The sequence below is a fragment of the Callithrix jacchus genome, chromosome 9 (assembly GCF_049354715.1).
Source record: "Callithrix jacchus isolate 240 chromosome 9, calJac240_pri, whole genome shotgun sequence".
Taxonomy (NCBI): Eukaryota; Metazoa; Chordata; class Mammalia; order Primates; family Cebidae; genus Callithrix; species Callithrix jacchus.
Window position 1 is genome coordinate 11721945 of NC_133510.1, and position 13420 is coordinate 11735364.

At 44.2% G+C, this 13420-nt stretch overlaps 1 pseudogene across 1 annotated transcript in view; it reads right to left on the bottom strand.

Moving 5' to 3' along the window:
• Positions 1 to 3836: 3836 nt before the first annotated feature.
• Positions 3837 to 13420, bottom strand: part of LOC118144080 (alpha-internexin pseudogene) — a 50362-nt pseudogene continuing 40778 nt past the window's right edge. Inside the window, exon 5 of the transcript XR_004728552.3 lies at positions 3837 to 10939. The product of XR_004728552.3 is annotated as an alpha-internexin pseudogene (transcript). The remainder of the gene's footprint in view (positions 10940 to 13420) is intronic.

Genomic DNA, 13420 nt, shown 5'->3' on the forward strand with positions numbered 1-13420 from the left:
CTGCCCAATATGCCCAGGGCAATTGTCTTACTTTTCTCTCTCCCACAGAGTTTTGCTGCTGAGCTTCTGTTTGGAGAAAGTTTTGGCCTTCTTTGGCCTTCTTCCCATTCTTGTGGGAATCGGAGTTTCTTGCCAAGACACTGGAGGTGTGTGCCCGAGTTGCTTCACATGGGCAGGCAGAGGCCAAAGCCCTAGCAGCAAGCACTTCCACCCAATTTTGAACCTGTTCTCACTTCTTCACCGGGCGACAGTTCTGTGGGTGTGGGGGGTTTACTGCTTCCTGATGGGTGGTCGAGGATCAGGTCCTCTGGGCTTCTTCAAAATGCCGCGCAAAGCTGAGGCACAGGGGCTGAGTATGAAGTAGGTCATCTGCTTTGCAGCATTAGTTCTTGAAGTGAGCCAAATGCATTCTGGAATAGTTTAATCCCCAAAAAGGAGCTCCATCACACCAAGTCCACCACTGACTCAGTGTCACGCCTCATTTTGCTCTGCTTTAAGACTCGGGCTTCCCATTAATTGCTAATGTTTTATACAGAAATGAGGAATCAAGTGTACACTACTTGCTGGGACACAAAATCACAAAGATCACCATGTCCCATTGCTTGTCAGCTCATGAAAAATCATTCTGGATTTAAGTAGATAAGAGTAATTGTTGGAATATGGAATACACATTTTAAAAATGTAATGCTTACTTTTACGCTTTTTACCCTAACTCAAATCGTGTAGTGGAAAATATACTAAAGTAGGCATACATATTTCTTTGTATCTAGTAGGTGTGTGCCCCCAAAACTCTCTTCTTCAGAAACGCCAGCTTATCCTTCCTGACTTTGAAACTTCAAGGGCTTATTTTGAGCTCAGGGACTGTGCACTGAACCATGAGAAAGAAGGGTGGAATGGCACAGTATTAGACAAATTAATTACTGAATTTCTTCTTTCTTGATTCGTTTTCTGTCTTCCTTCAGCTTGACAAACCATGCCATCAACTTCTTCAGCTCTCTCTACCCACAGGCTCTAATTCGCGTTCGCCTTTCCACTCTTTCCTGGCTAGAATTACTAGCAGTTATGAACCACCTTTCGCACAGCCTGGAACCCTCTACACTGGCACTGTTCTTGGTCATAGCCCAGGCTGATTAGCCTTGTTTCCTTTATCCCATTTTTAAAGGATGAAGTGATTTTCATGAAAAAGCTTAGTGTGGGAATTGGTATAGACCCCAGATACTCTCCACATGCGCTCCATCTAGTAGATTAATGCTTCTCACAATGAAGTTATGATGTCTTATGTGTCTTGAGGATAAAATAAGATCCTGAGAAAGCGGAATGGGGAAGCCTAGAGGTAGGGGATAATCATAAATCAGGATAAAGGCTGGGCGTGGTGGCTCACGCCTGTAATTCCAGCACTTTTGGAGGCCAAGGCGGGCAGATCACTGGAGATCAGGAGTTTGAGACCAGCCTGTCCAACATGGTGAAACTCCGTTTCTATTATAAAAATACCAAAAGTAGCTGGGTGTGGTAGCACATGGCTGTGGTCCCAGCTACTCGGGAGGCTGAGGTGGGAGAATTGCTTGAACCTGGGAGGTGCAGGTTGCAGTGAGCTGAGATTGGCCACTGCACTCCAGCCTGGGCAACAAAGTGAGATTCCTTCTAAAAAGAAAAAGAGTCAAGAAGATCTGGGCATGTGAATGTGCGTGGTATGGAGGATAGGAAGAGATGTGGGGCGTGGGTTCAGGGTGGGGGCAGAAGAGAATGAAGGAACAGAGGTACCTGAAGGCTAACAGGCATCAGCTGGGAAAAGGGGATCGACTCTCACAACCACAACTGAAAGTGGGCCTTGAAAATTAGGACTCGACCTAACAAGATGGAATCTTAATTCTTGAGGTTTTTTTTTTTTTCGAAATGGAGTCTTGCTCTGTCACCCAGGATAGAATTCAATGGCACAGTCTCCGCTCACTGCAACCTCTGCCTCCTGGGTTCAAGTGATTCTCCTGCCTCAGCCTCCTGAGTAGCTGGGATTACAGGCATGCGCCACCATGCCCAGCTAATTTTGTAGTTTTAGTAAAGACAGGGTTTCGCCATTTTGGTTAGGCTGGTCTCGAACTCCTGACCTCAGGTGATCCGCCCACCTCAGCCTCCCAAAGTGCTGGGATTACAGGCGTGAGCCACTGCGCCTGGCAATTTTTGAGTTTATTCCACAATGTGGCTTATTTTAAGAAGCCCCCCACCTTATTTTTTTCTCATTTTACTCCATTTCATCACTTTCATCAGAGGCGCAGAGTTAAGAGACGAGAGGCAAGCGAGAAGTAGAAGTATTCAAAATCAGCTTCATTTTTATTCCTTTATTTTTTTAGAGACAGGGTCTCGCTCCGTCGCCCAGGCTGGAGTGCAGTGGTTCAGTCATGGCTCACTGCAGCCTCCGCCTCCTGGGCTCAAGTCATCCCAGTCAGCCTCCCGAGTAGCCGGGACTACAGATGTGCACCGCCATGCTGACCTAATTTTTAATTTTTTGTAGAGACAAGGGTCTTGCTCTGTTGCCGAGCCTGGTCCTACACTCCTGGTCTCAAGGAATCCTCCTACCTCAGCCTCTCAAAGTGCTGGAATTACAGGTGTGAGCCACTGCACCTAGCCAATATTCATCTTTAAATAAAAGTTTTAGAGAGTATCATTTGAAACTTACTGCTAAGCTTAGGATTTCTCATATCCACTTTTTTTCTTTTCACATTTTTATTTTATTGTTTTAAAAAATTATTACTTGACTAGGACATGCCCTTTTCCTTTTTTAAAAAAAATATTATTATGCTTTAAGTTCTGGGGTACAGGTGCAGATCCTGCAGGATTGTTACATAGGTATACACATGCCATGGTGGTTTGCTGCCTCCATCCCCCCGTCACCTACATTAGATATTTCTGCTAATGTTACCCTCCCCAACCTCCCCACCCCCTGCTATCCCTCCCCTAGAACCCCACCCTTTAACAGACCCCAGTGTGTGATGCTCCCCTCTCTGTGTCCATGTGAACATGCCCTTTTCTAAGCAAAACAGTCTGGGAGCAAACAAACAATCAGTCACTGTGCTACCTCCTTCCAGTACCACACACCGAAGAACTGATGTGAAGAGTCCAGCCCTCTTCGTCGTTCTACCGCCCAGGCGGACACCGAAGAACTGATGTGAACAGTCCAGCCCTCATCGTCGTTCTACCGCCCAGGCGGACTCAGGGGTCCTCTCTGAGGGTTACAGTTGCTTGGGTTGTCTGGAAAGGCAGACAATAGTTCTTTTTGCTCTGAAATGCCTCAGATGCATGCATCTGAGCTTATTTCGCCTTACTGCAAAGGGTTAGCCTTGGGGAAAGGAGTGATAACACTGGGTCCCACCAGCGATGGAACCATGAGCACATCCCTCATTTATCCCCACCTTCCTGCCTGCTGGTCAAGCTTTGATCTTCTTCTGAACAGAACATGCCTCTTAGGACATCACACATTTCTCTTCATGGTTTTAGTATAAATATTATGTACTTGGCCCTCTGGGGATTGGCTTTGGATATTTAAAGTCCAACTTTGGGGATTTAAATAACACATTTCTCTAAGTCCCTGGCTCTAATAATTGAAAGCAATGACTTTTAAGACCTTTTTCTCTGCTATGGACTTTACAGAATTATTCTCAAGGGCTTCAAGTTAAAGATTTAATTGTTCTCTCTGTATCAGCTTTGTATCTGTGTTTCTAAAACCCTAACTCGCCTCGAATGGTGGGGAAAGAAAAGATAAGTAAGAGGAATGAAGGAAAACCACAGTTGAATATCGAAATATTAACCCACTATTGGAACGAAAATATTCATTGAACAATGAATTACGCAAGGTGATAAAGAAACTTTTATTAACAGGAATTTCAGTGGTAGAGGGAATTTGATGAGATGAAAATATTTTACTCACCTTGAGGTGAAAACTGAAATACTAGGGGCATGTTACAACAAAAGTTGATCTCCAAACAACGGCACCAAAGACAAAGGCAGGAATTTGTCCTACAAAGGAGGATGGAGGTTAATGAGTAGGGAGATTGAGCGAGAAGAAAGGCAAGAAAAATGGTGGGATGATGTGCACTGTGAACTGGAAACTATTCTATGACAGTGAAAAGTAAATTTCACTGTGAAAGAAAGGTAGGATTTGGAGTTTAGTAGGCAACCTAAGAAGTGAGGAACTGGGGCGGGGCGCGGTGGCTCACGCCTGTAATCCCAGCACTTTGGGAGGCCAAGACGGGTGGATCACGAGGTCAAGAGATCGAGACCATCCTGGTCAACATGGTGAAACCCCGTCTCTACTAAAGATACAAAAAATTAGCTGGGCATGGTGGTGCGTGCCTGTAATCCCAGCTACTTGGGAGGCTGAGGCAGGAGAATTGCTTGAACCCAGGAGGCGGAGGTTGTGGTGAGCCGAGATCGTGCCATTGCGCTCCAGCCTGGGGTAACAAGAGCGAAACTCCGTCTCAAAAAAAAAAAAGGTTAGGAACTAATAGAGTTTGGATCGTGAAGGTGCGTTTCTCAGGAATGGTTTCGCACCATCCCTCTTAGTACTGTCCTCACAATAGCGAGTGAGCGAGTTCCCGTGAGATCTGATCATTTAAACGTGTGCAGCAGCACCTCCCCTCCTGCTCTCCCTTCTCCTGCACCTGCTCCTGCCATGTGAGACTCCTACTCCCTTTTACCTTGGATCATGCTTGGAAGCTTCCTGAGGCCTCCGCAGAAGCAGAAGCCACTGTGCTTCCTGTACAAACTGCAAAACCATGAGCCGAATAAACCTTTTTTCTTTATAAGTTTCCCTGTCGCAGGTATTTCTTTATGCTAATGTGAGAACAGACGAACACAGGGACATAGAGGAGAAAATAGAACTAAGCAACATGGCATTAGTTTGGGCATAACGACCAGTCAGGCTAGTCCATTAGCTCCAGTGATACAACCACAAGATGTAAGGACTATCTCCCCATTTAAATGTGGAAACTAAGGCAAAGGGAAGTTAAGTAACTTAGCCAAGTATCAGGGGAAACTCCTCCCTCATAGAGGATGATGGAGAGTAACAGGAAAGCCAAGGACATGACTAAGCCACCACCAGGTTGGCTTGCTGCCACTTCAGAGGTGTGAAAATAGGCAAAGAGACTCAATGGATCACGGCAAGACAGCACAGCACGCAGTGGGAGCATCAGCATGGTAATTCTGGTTCCCCTGTCCAAAGTCTCATGGGGAGGCAATGGGCAGCAACTCACCCAGTGGGTTATCACATGTGGGGAACATAGGGTTAAAAGCTCAGCACCTCTTATAGCAAGCAGCAAAGGGGCTAGTCCCCTGCCCAAGGAATGAGCTGTAAGGTGATCATGATGTGGGTGCCACGGCCAACTTAATTGATACATGACCAGCTACAGAAACCTCTTCTGAGGCACCCTTAGGGATTCTCTGTCTTCTCTCACAAGGCAACTTTCGTACAGACAGTAAACTGGAATACACTCTAAGCACCATTTTTCACTCTTTGCCGATATTTTATCTCATATTCTTCTACAACACATTGGGAAAAGCACAACATTAAAAAATATAATAATTCCTAAACTGCAGAGTTTGTGAGTCCCCTTTATATACATTGTAACATTCAAGTTTTCTTTACAACAGTGGTTCTCAATTGGGGTTTGGGGATATTTTTACCCCCCACTCCCTGGGGACGTTTGGCAATGTCTGGAGACATTTTTGGTTGTCGCAGTGGAAGTTGGGGGAGTGGTACTGGCACCTAGTGGGTAGAGATCAGAGATGCTATGATGCACAGGGCAGCCCTACGTAAAGAATTTTACAGCCACAGATGTCAAGAGTGCTGATAATGAGACTGAGAAACCACACTTCTCAGTTTCCTCATATTATATAAGGAAAGCTTAATGAAAACAGGCCCAGAATGGACTGGAATAGAGGAGTCAACTAATAACAGAACAAAAAGATGGGTCTAGCTATTGTGGTAGCAGCAGAGCATCACCAGGTATTTCAATTCTTCATAGATTATAAGAGAGTGTAAGAAGGAAGAGGATTTCATCTTTACGGCTGGAGCGCTTGTTAGCTGATCTACTATTAGAGTTGAAGAGAACCAAGCTCATAAAATCTTGCGAGAAGCAGAGCTGACCAAAAGCAGACCCGCTCCCAGAAGTTATGACTCCAGACCATTGACACTCACACCCAAGTTGAAAGCGTAGCATATTTAGAAGACAGGAGCATTATAAGTGGAGAGAGAGGCTGACAGGTAGAGGATGTTTGCCACACTTCACATTTGGCTGAGGTAATGGAGATAAAAGTATGTTTTCCAAAGTGCTCTGTGGCCTTTTCTATCATGGCAAAGTAGTGGAGGCTCAGGGTTTTGTCCATAAGGGTAATTTAATATTACCTCAAATCTCTGCAAGTCCATAATATTAATACATTTAAAGGTAGATACAGAAATAAAAATGTGCATGGCCCTTCATCCATGATTCTTTTTATTATAATTTTATCCAGATGGCCAATAATAGGATATAGGATTCCGATATAATTCATGAAAAGAGTGGTAAGAAAGAACTAATAAAGCAGCACATTTTCATGTATAAAAGTAATAAAATTCTCTAAATTGCTTGGTGCTTTGTATTCAGTTTTTAGTGTTGATATTAAGTATCATTTCTTTCTTGGCTAGAATGAGAACAAACTCTCTCACTATTCTCACATTCTGAAGTTTCTTGAAAATGATAGAATCTGACATTATGCATGTAAACTCTTTTACATGCATAATTCTGCACTCTGATTGGAGAGCAATCTCCAATTCAGGACCAAGTTACACAATGTGAAAGGGAAATTATGGCAAAAAAATTGGTGTCACCAGGTACCTCTGTGTATGTATAATTTTGATTAAAGTAATAGATGGATCATATATAAGCACAGAGATGGAAATTCTTTTTTTTTTCCCGGTGGGATTCGTGTGCCTTTTAATTTCTTATTTTATTAATGTCTTTTTTTTTTTTTTTTTTGAGACGGAGTTTTGCTCTTGTTACCCAGGCTGGAGTGCAATGGCGTGATCTCGGCTCACCGCAACCTCCGCCTCCTGGGTTCAGGCAATTCTCCTGCCTCAGCCTCCTGAGTAGCTGGGATTACAGGCATACGCCACCATGCCCAGCTAATTTTTTGTATCTTTAGTAGAGACGGGGTTTCGCCATGTTGACCAGGATGGTCTCGATCTCTTGACCTCGTGATCCACCCGCCTTGGCCTCCCAAAGTGCTGGGATTACAGGCTTGAGCCACCGCGCCTGGCCACTAGTGTCTTACAGTAAGTGTGAGGAGTAAAGATAGTGATGGGGTAAAGGTAAGGAAGAGAAAAGCATCTTTCAAGTTCCTTGAACTACTGAAGCATGTGCTAGGATAAGAAAGCATCCTGTCCTTATCACCAGAGCTCTTAAAGGAGACGTGGAAGGGAGACGGGGCAACTCTTCAGCTCTGGCAGAAGTGACTGCTGGACAGAGAACAAATCCTGCATCAGCCTTGGCACAAGTGAAAGACTGGGCAATGCAGATGCTACACAGATGGGCAGATGAAGACCTGACTGTCCAGAACTTACTTACTAGCAAGCGAGTAGGTGCATGCACACCCCTCCTCTGGTCTGAGTGTCTCTTCGTCTCCAGCAGGACCCCACCAACTGTGCAGCCGTGGGGTAGATGTTGGGGAAGTCTTTTAGAAAGGAGAAAGATTTCTTTTTTATATTTGCTGGTGGTATTGATCGACCAGAAGTGGTTTCTTTTACCTTGGGGCAATAGCATTGTGTTCTGGTGACAAAATATCCTATACTTAGTACTTGTAAAGGGCATATGAGAGTGAAAGCAAGGTCTCTTTAGGACCTAGACTAGTGGGAAAGGCAATGAGTGGATTCTAAGGGTAAGGGCATGAAAAAGCTAATTCTATATCACCACAAATGAACTGACACATAAATGACACCTTGGCTTTTTCCACACATAGAAACACTCACTTCTTCTAGCTTATACTACTAAATCTAAGTTCAGCTTAATCACAGCTTGGAATAACGATTTACTGAGCTTCTAAAGTAAAGGTGAAAAGCTACATCCTTAATAGTTTTTTTCTCCTAATTAAATGGATTTGTATAAGCTGAAAGCCTAAAGTCTAGGGATTCTTTTCATTATTTTATTTGTTGGGGGAAACCTTAAAATTCATGACTGCCATTTTTTTTTAACCTACAGGATTGAAAGAATATGAAATGGGCAGGGAGGAGTCATTACCCGAATCATAGACATGGTCAACATGCATCTAATTTTACCCACTGAGCAAAGAGAGCTAACAGGGGCAAGTTCTTTTGAGAAGAACCAAAACGTGTTTAAAAGGGAAGAATACTACACTAGACTTTTTTTTTTTCCTGCATGGAAGAAAAGGATATATGGAACTGAGGGAGGCGGAAAGTGTCCGTTAAACAAACACCTATTGTTTGTGAAACAGTTCTATCAGAGAGGAGCTGGGTGTGGACCATTAGCTTGTCTTTGGCAGTGATCTTACGTTTTAGGTATAGAGTAAGATTATTTAGCTGGATAATGGCTGGGTAATGAACAGTTTCAGTGCGCAGCAAATGACGATGATCACAGATTTAGCGCCTTAGTTTGTACTTCCTCTGCACCTGAATCATCAATCACCGTGAAGCGCGAGCTGAAGGTCAGGAAGCTGTATTCTTAGATAACTCCTCTGTGATTGCTCCAGAACCGCAGTTTACTTCAATCTAAGGGGTGGTTTTCTTATTAGAGAATGTAATTATTCAATACTAAATATGAGACTGAAGCCTTGAAGACATTTCATAGTGGCGTGGCAAGTGTTATATTTCAGGAACAGGCTGTTTAACAAGTCAAATGCATATCATTACCTCTTAAGCATTAGCTCTTTCAAAGCAATGGAATTATATTTTTTGGCTCGAAATGGTGGTTTCTTCAATATCTGATTTCTCGGTTTTCTTAGTAGATATTACCGTCTCCTCTAATATTTCTTCAAAACTTTCCCGTCTGGGAGGTTTTCTTAGAGGCTACCTTAGATGCCTCCTCCTCTTCCTCTTTCTTAAGTGATAGCCTAGTGGATAAGACTTTGGAGGTTGAACTGAGGATTCTAGATAGAAGCAGATAACTTGGATTGGGAAGTGGTTTCAGCCCCGAAATGCTCAACCCACTGGTGCTAAAATGTGTCTCTTCGCCTTCCAGCAGTTTCCTGTAAGCTGCTATCTCAATGTCAAGAGCCGTTTTGACATTGAGCAAGTCCTGGTATTCCCGAAGGTGGCGTGCCATCTCACTCTTGGTGTTCCTCAGATCATTCTCTAGCTGCCCAATGCTATCCTGGTAGCCAGCCACCTCGGCATTGTGCCGCTCCTCCAGTTCCAGGATCTGCCTCTCCAAGGACTCGCTGGCCCCGCGCAGGCCCTCGATCTCGATGGTGCGCCCCTGCAGCTGGCGCCGGTATTCTCGGATCTCCTCGCGGCTGGCTCGAATGGCCTGGGAGCCGCGCGCCGCCTGCTCGTTCAGGTTGGCGAACTTGGACTTATGCCATTCCTCCACGGACTGCAGGTTCTTAGCAGCCAGGGACTCATATTGGGCGCGGATCTCCCTCAGCGCCAGCTCAGGTCTGGTTTATCCACAGCCACGTCCACCTTGGCCGCGGCCTGTGACGACGCCTGCAGCGGGGCCAGCAGCTCGGCTACCTCCTCCTCGTGCACCTGGCGCACGAAGGCCAGCTCGTCCAGCAGCGACTCCACCTTCTTCTCCAGATCCAGGCGGACCAGCGTGGCGCCGTCCACGTCGCGCTGTTGCGCCTTCAGGACGCGCTCAGCACCTTCGCGACCGCGGCTCTCCTCCTCGCAGCGCGCCCGCAGCTGCTGCACCTCCTCGGCCTGCCCGTCGCGCTCCAGCAGGGTCTGCACGCGCGCCGAGCTCGCCTCCTCCAGGAAGAGCTGGAAGAGCTCACCGCGCGCGACGGCTCGGCTCGGTGTGGCGCTGCCACAGCGCAGCCAGCCCGGCCTCCAGTGAGCGGTTCTGCGTCTCCCGCTGATGCACCTTCTCGATGAACCGCGAAGTAGTCGTTGAGTCCCTGCAGCTGCTCCTTCTTGTTAGTGCGGATGATCTTGTACTCGTTGGTGCACGCCGCCGCCTGGCTCAGGTCCAGCCCGTCGGATGCCAGTGGCCGGAGATAGCCCAGGCCGAGGCCGAGCGACGAGGCCGAGGAGCAGGCGGTCGAGGAGACCACATTGCTGTGGGACAGGGACTGCGATCGGAAGCCGCCCGCGCCGCTGGTCCCGGAGGGGCGCGCGGACAGGCGGGAGCCGTCCCTGAACACCTTGCGGTAGGAGGAGGAGGAGAACAGGTAGTGCTCCGAGCCGAAGCTCATGGTGCCGGGATCCCGGCCGGGCGTGCGGCTTCAGCTGGAGATACAGAAGAAAGGAGAGGTGCGGCAGGCAGGGCCAGAGATGGAAATTCTAAGAAAGAACTTAAAAAATGCTAGAGTGGCCGGGCGCGGTGGCTCACGCCTGTAATCCCAGCACTTTGGGAAGCCGAGGCAGGTGGATCACGAGGTCAAGAGATCGAGATCATCCTGGCCAACATGGTGAAACCTTGTCTCTACTAAAAATACAAAAAACTAGCTGGGCATGGTGGTGCTTGCCTGTAATCCTACTTAGGCTTAGGCAGGAGAACTGCTTGAACCCGGGAGGTGGAGGTTGCAGTGAGCCGAGATCGCGCCACTGCACTCCAGCCTGGCGCCTGGCGACAGAGCAAGAAGACTCTGTCTCAAAATAAATAAAAAATAAAAAAAAGCCAGAGCTCAAAAACACTGTAACAGAAATGAAGACTGCCTTTAATGGGCTCGTCAGGAGACTGGATGTGGCTGAAGAAAGTCTTGGAACTTGAAGATAGATCAATAGAAACTTCGAAGACTGAAAAGCAAAAAGAAGAAACACCTGAAAAATCCCAGAATAGAATATGAGAACTATCGGATAACTACAAAATCTGTGACATATGAAGAGAAAAGAAAAATAACAGAAGAAATATTTAAAGCAATAATGACTGAGAATTTTCCCAAACGCTTATCAGACACCAGACTGCAGATCCAGGAAGCTCGGAGAGAACATGAAGTAGGAAAAATGCCAAAACAAATGAACGAACGAACAAACAAACAAACACCCTGACACCTAGGGCATATCATTTTCAAGCTTCAGAAAACTAAAGATAAAGTCCCGAAAGAAGACAGAGGAAAGAAACATCTTACCTATAGAAGAGCAAAGTTAAGAATTACAGCTGACTTTTCCATGGAAACCGTGTAAATAAGTGGAATCAAATACTTAACGTGGTAAGGGGAAAAAACTCTACCAACTTAAAATTCTATGCCCTGTGAAATTATCCTTTAAAGATGAAGGAGAAATAAAGCCTTTCTCATACAAACAAACAAACAAACAAAAAAAAAAAATGAGAGAAATTGTTGCTGGTAGGCCTGCCTCGAAAGAAACATTAACGGAAGTTCTTTAGTGAGAAGGAGAATAATCAAGGTCAGAAACCTGGATCTACACAAAGAAAGGCAATGCACCAGAGAATGAGTAAATTAGGGCAAAATAAAATATTTTATTTTTCTTAGCCTTAATTGATCTAACACATAATAATTTGTTCAAAATAACAATAGCAATACTGTTTTTGATTATATGTGATTACATATATAGCTTTGGTAAAAATAGATAATAGGCCAGGCGCAGCGGCTCATGCCTGTAATCCCAGTACTTTGGGAAGCCGAGGCAAGAGGATCACCTGAGCCCAGAAGTTCAAGACCAGCTTGCAGAACACAGCAAAACCTCTTCTCTAATAAAAAAATAAAAAATAAATTAGCCTGGCATGGTGGTATGCTCCTGTAGTCCTGGCTACTCTAGAGGCTGAGGCAGGAGGATAGCTTGAGCCCAGGAGATCAAGGCTGCATGAGCTGTGATTGCACTCTGGCCTGGGTGATAGAGTGAAACCCTTTCTCAATAAAATAAAATAAAATAAAATAAAAATTTTATGCCTTTCAGTTAAAAAAAAATGAGTGATAGCCAGATGCCAAAAGTGTATTTTCTCAATTTCTTGCAATATATACCCTAAAAAGAGAAAATATGAAATCTTGCATCAATATTAAAATTAAGAATGATACTCGAAGATACTGCCAGACTCTGAAATAAATGTCCACTATCTGTAATTACTGTGGAGTTTGTAGTAGTTATTCTTGGGACAGGTGCTGGGCTTCAGATTCTCTCTTTTCTGGGCTCTCACCCCTTTCATACAGGCAGTCTAGCCGTCATAGTTCAAGGTTGTATTACGTGACTGTTTCTCTGGCCATGATTAATGTTGATCCAGGGTGGCCATTTGTTTTTTATCATTGTTCATGGCCTTTTTCGCCACACAGATATTTTTACTTTAATAGTATATAATTGTATAATAGACAAATAATTCCATATTTTTCTTTGTTGCCATATTAGAAAACCCTTCCCCAGAAAGGATATATGGTTTTATATGCATATTCATCTATAGCTCTTCCATATTTATAAATGTATTATTTATTATTTAATCCTCAACCCATCTCTACAATGTTGGTTTATTGGTTTGAGACAGCAGTTGCTCAATCAGATGAAGAAAATAAGCTTTTATTTTTTGTTGAAAGTGCTTATTAGGAAACACTTAAAAAAAACCATTATAAAATGCAAACCTTGACTGAACCCTCAGCTGGGTAAATAAAAAAGTAATTACACCTGTAAAAACAACCTTGGGGAAATTTGAATATGAAGTAGTTACCCCACTTTTGTGGAATTATTGTTAATTTTTCTTAGGTGTGGTGATAGTACTGTGGTTTTGATGGATAAGTCCTTGTTCTTAGGAGATGCATGCTAAAGTACTTGGAGGTAAAGTGTCACTATGTCTGAAACTTAATTCCAAATGATTCAGCAAACAGAAAATGCAGATATCCAACTCATAGCATATATCCAAAGTGTATGAAGTAAAAATGGACAAATTTGAGGAAAGATACAGAAAATTGAATAATTATAGTCAGAGACTTTAATGCACCAATTTCAATAATGGGTAGCACAATCAGACAGAAGATTAACAAGGGAATAAAAGACTTGAACAATATTACTTGTGTATTGTATAGTTTGTGAAAACTCAACCTAACAGACATCTGTAGAACACTTTACTCAGCAACACAATACACATCCTTCTCAAGCACATCTGGATTATTTTCTAGCACAAAACATGTACTAGGCCATAAAACAAGCCAAAACGCATTTAAAAGGATTAACATCCTTTGACTTATAGTCTCTGGCCATGATGGAATGAAATTAGAAATCAAAAACAGAAGGAAATTTGGAAAATTCACAAATATGTGGAAATTAAACAACATA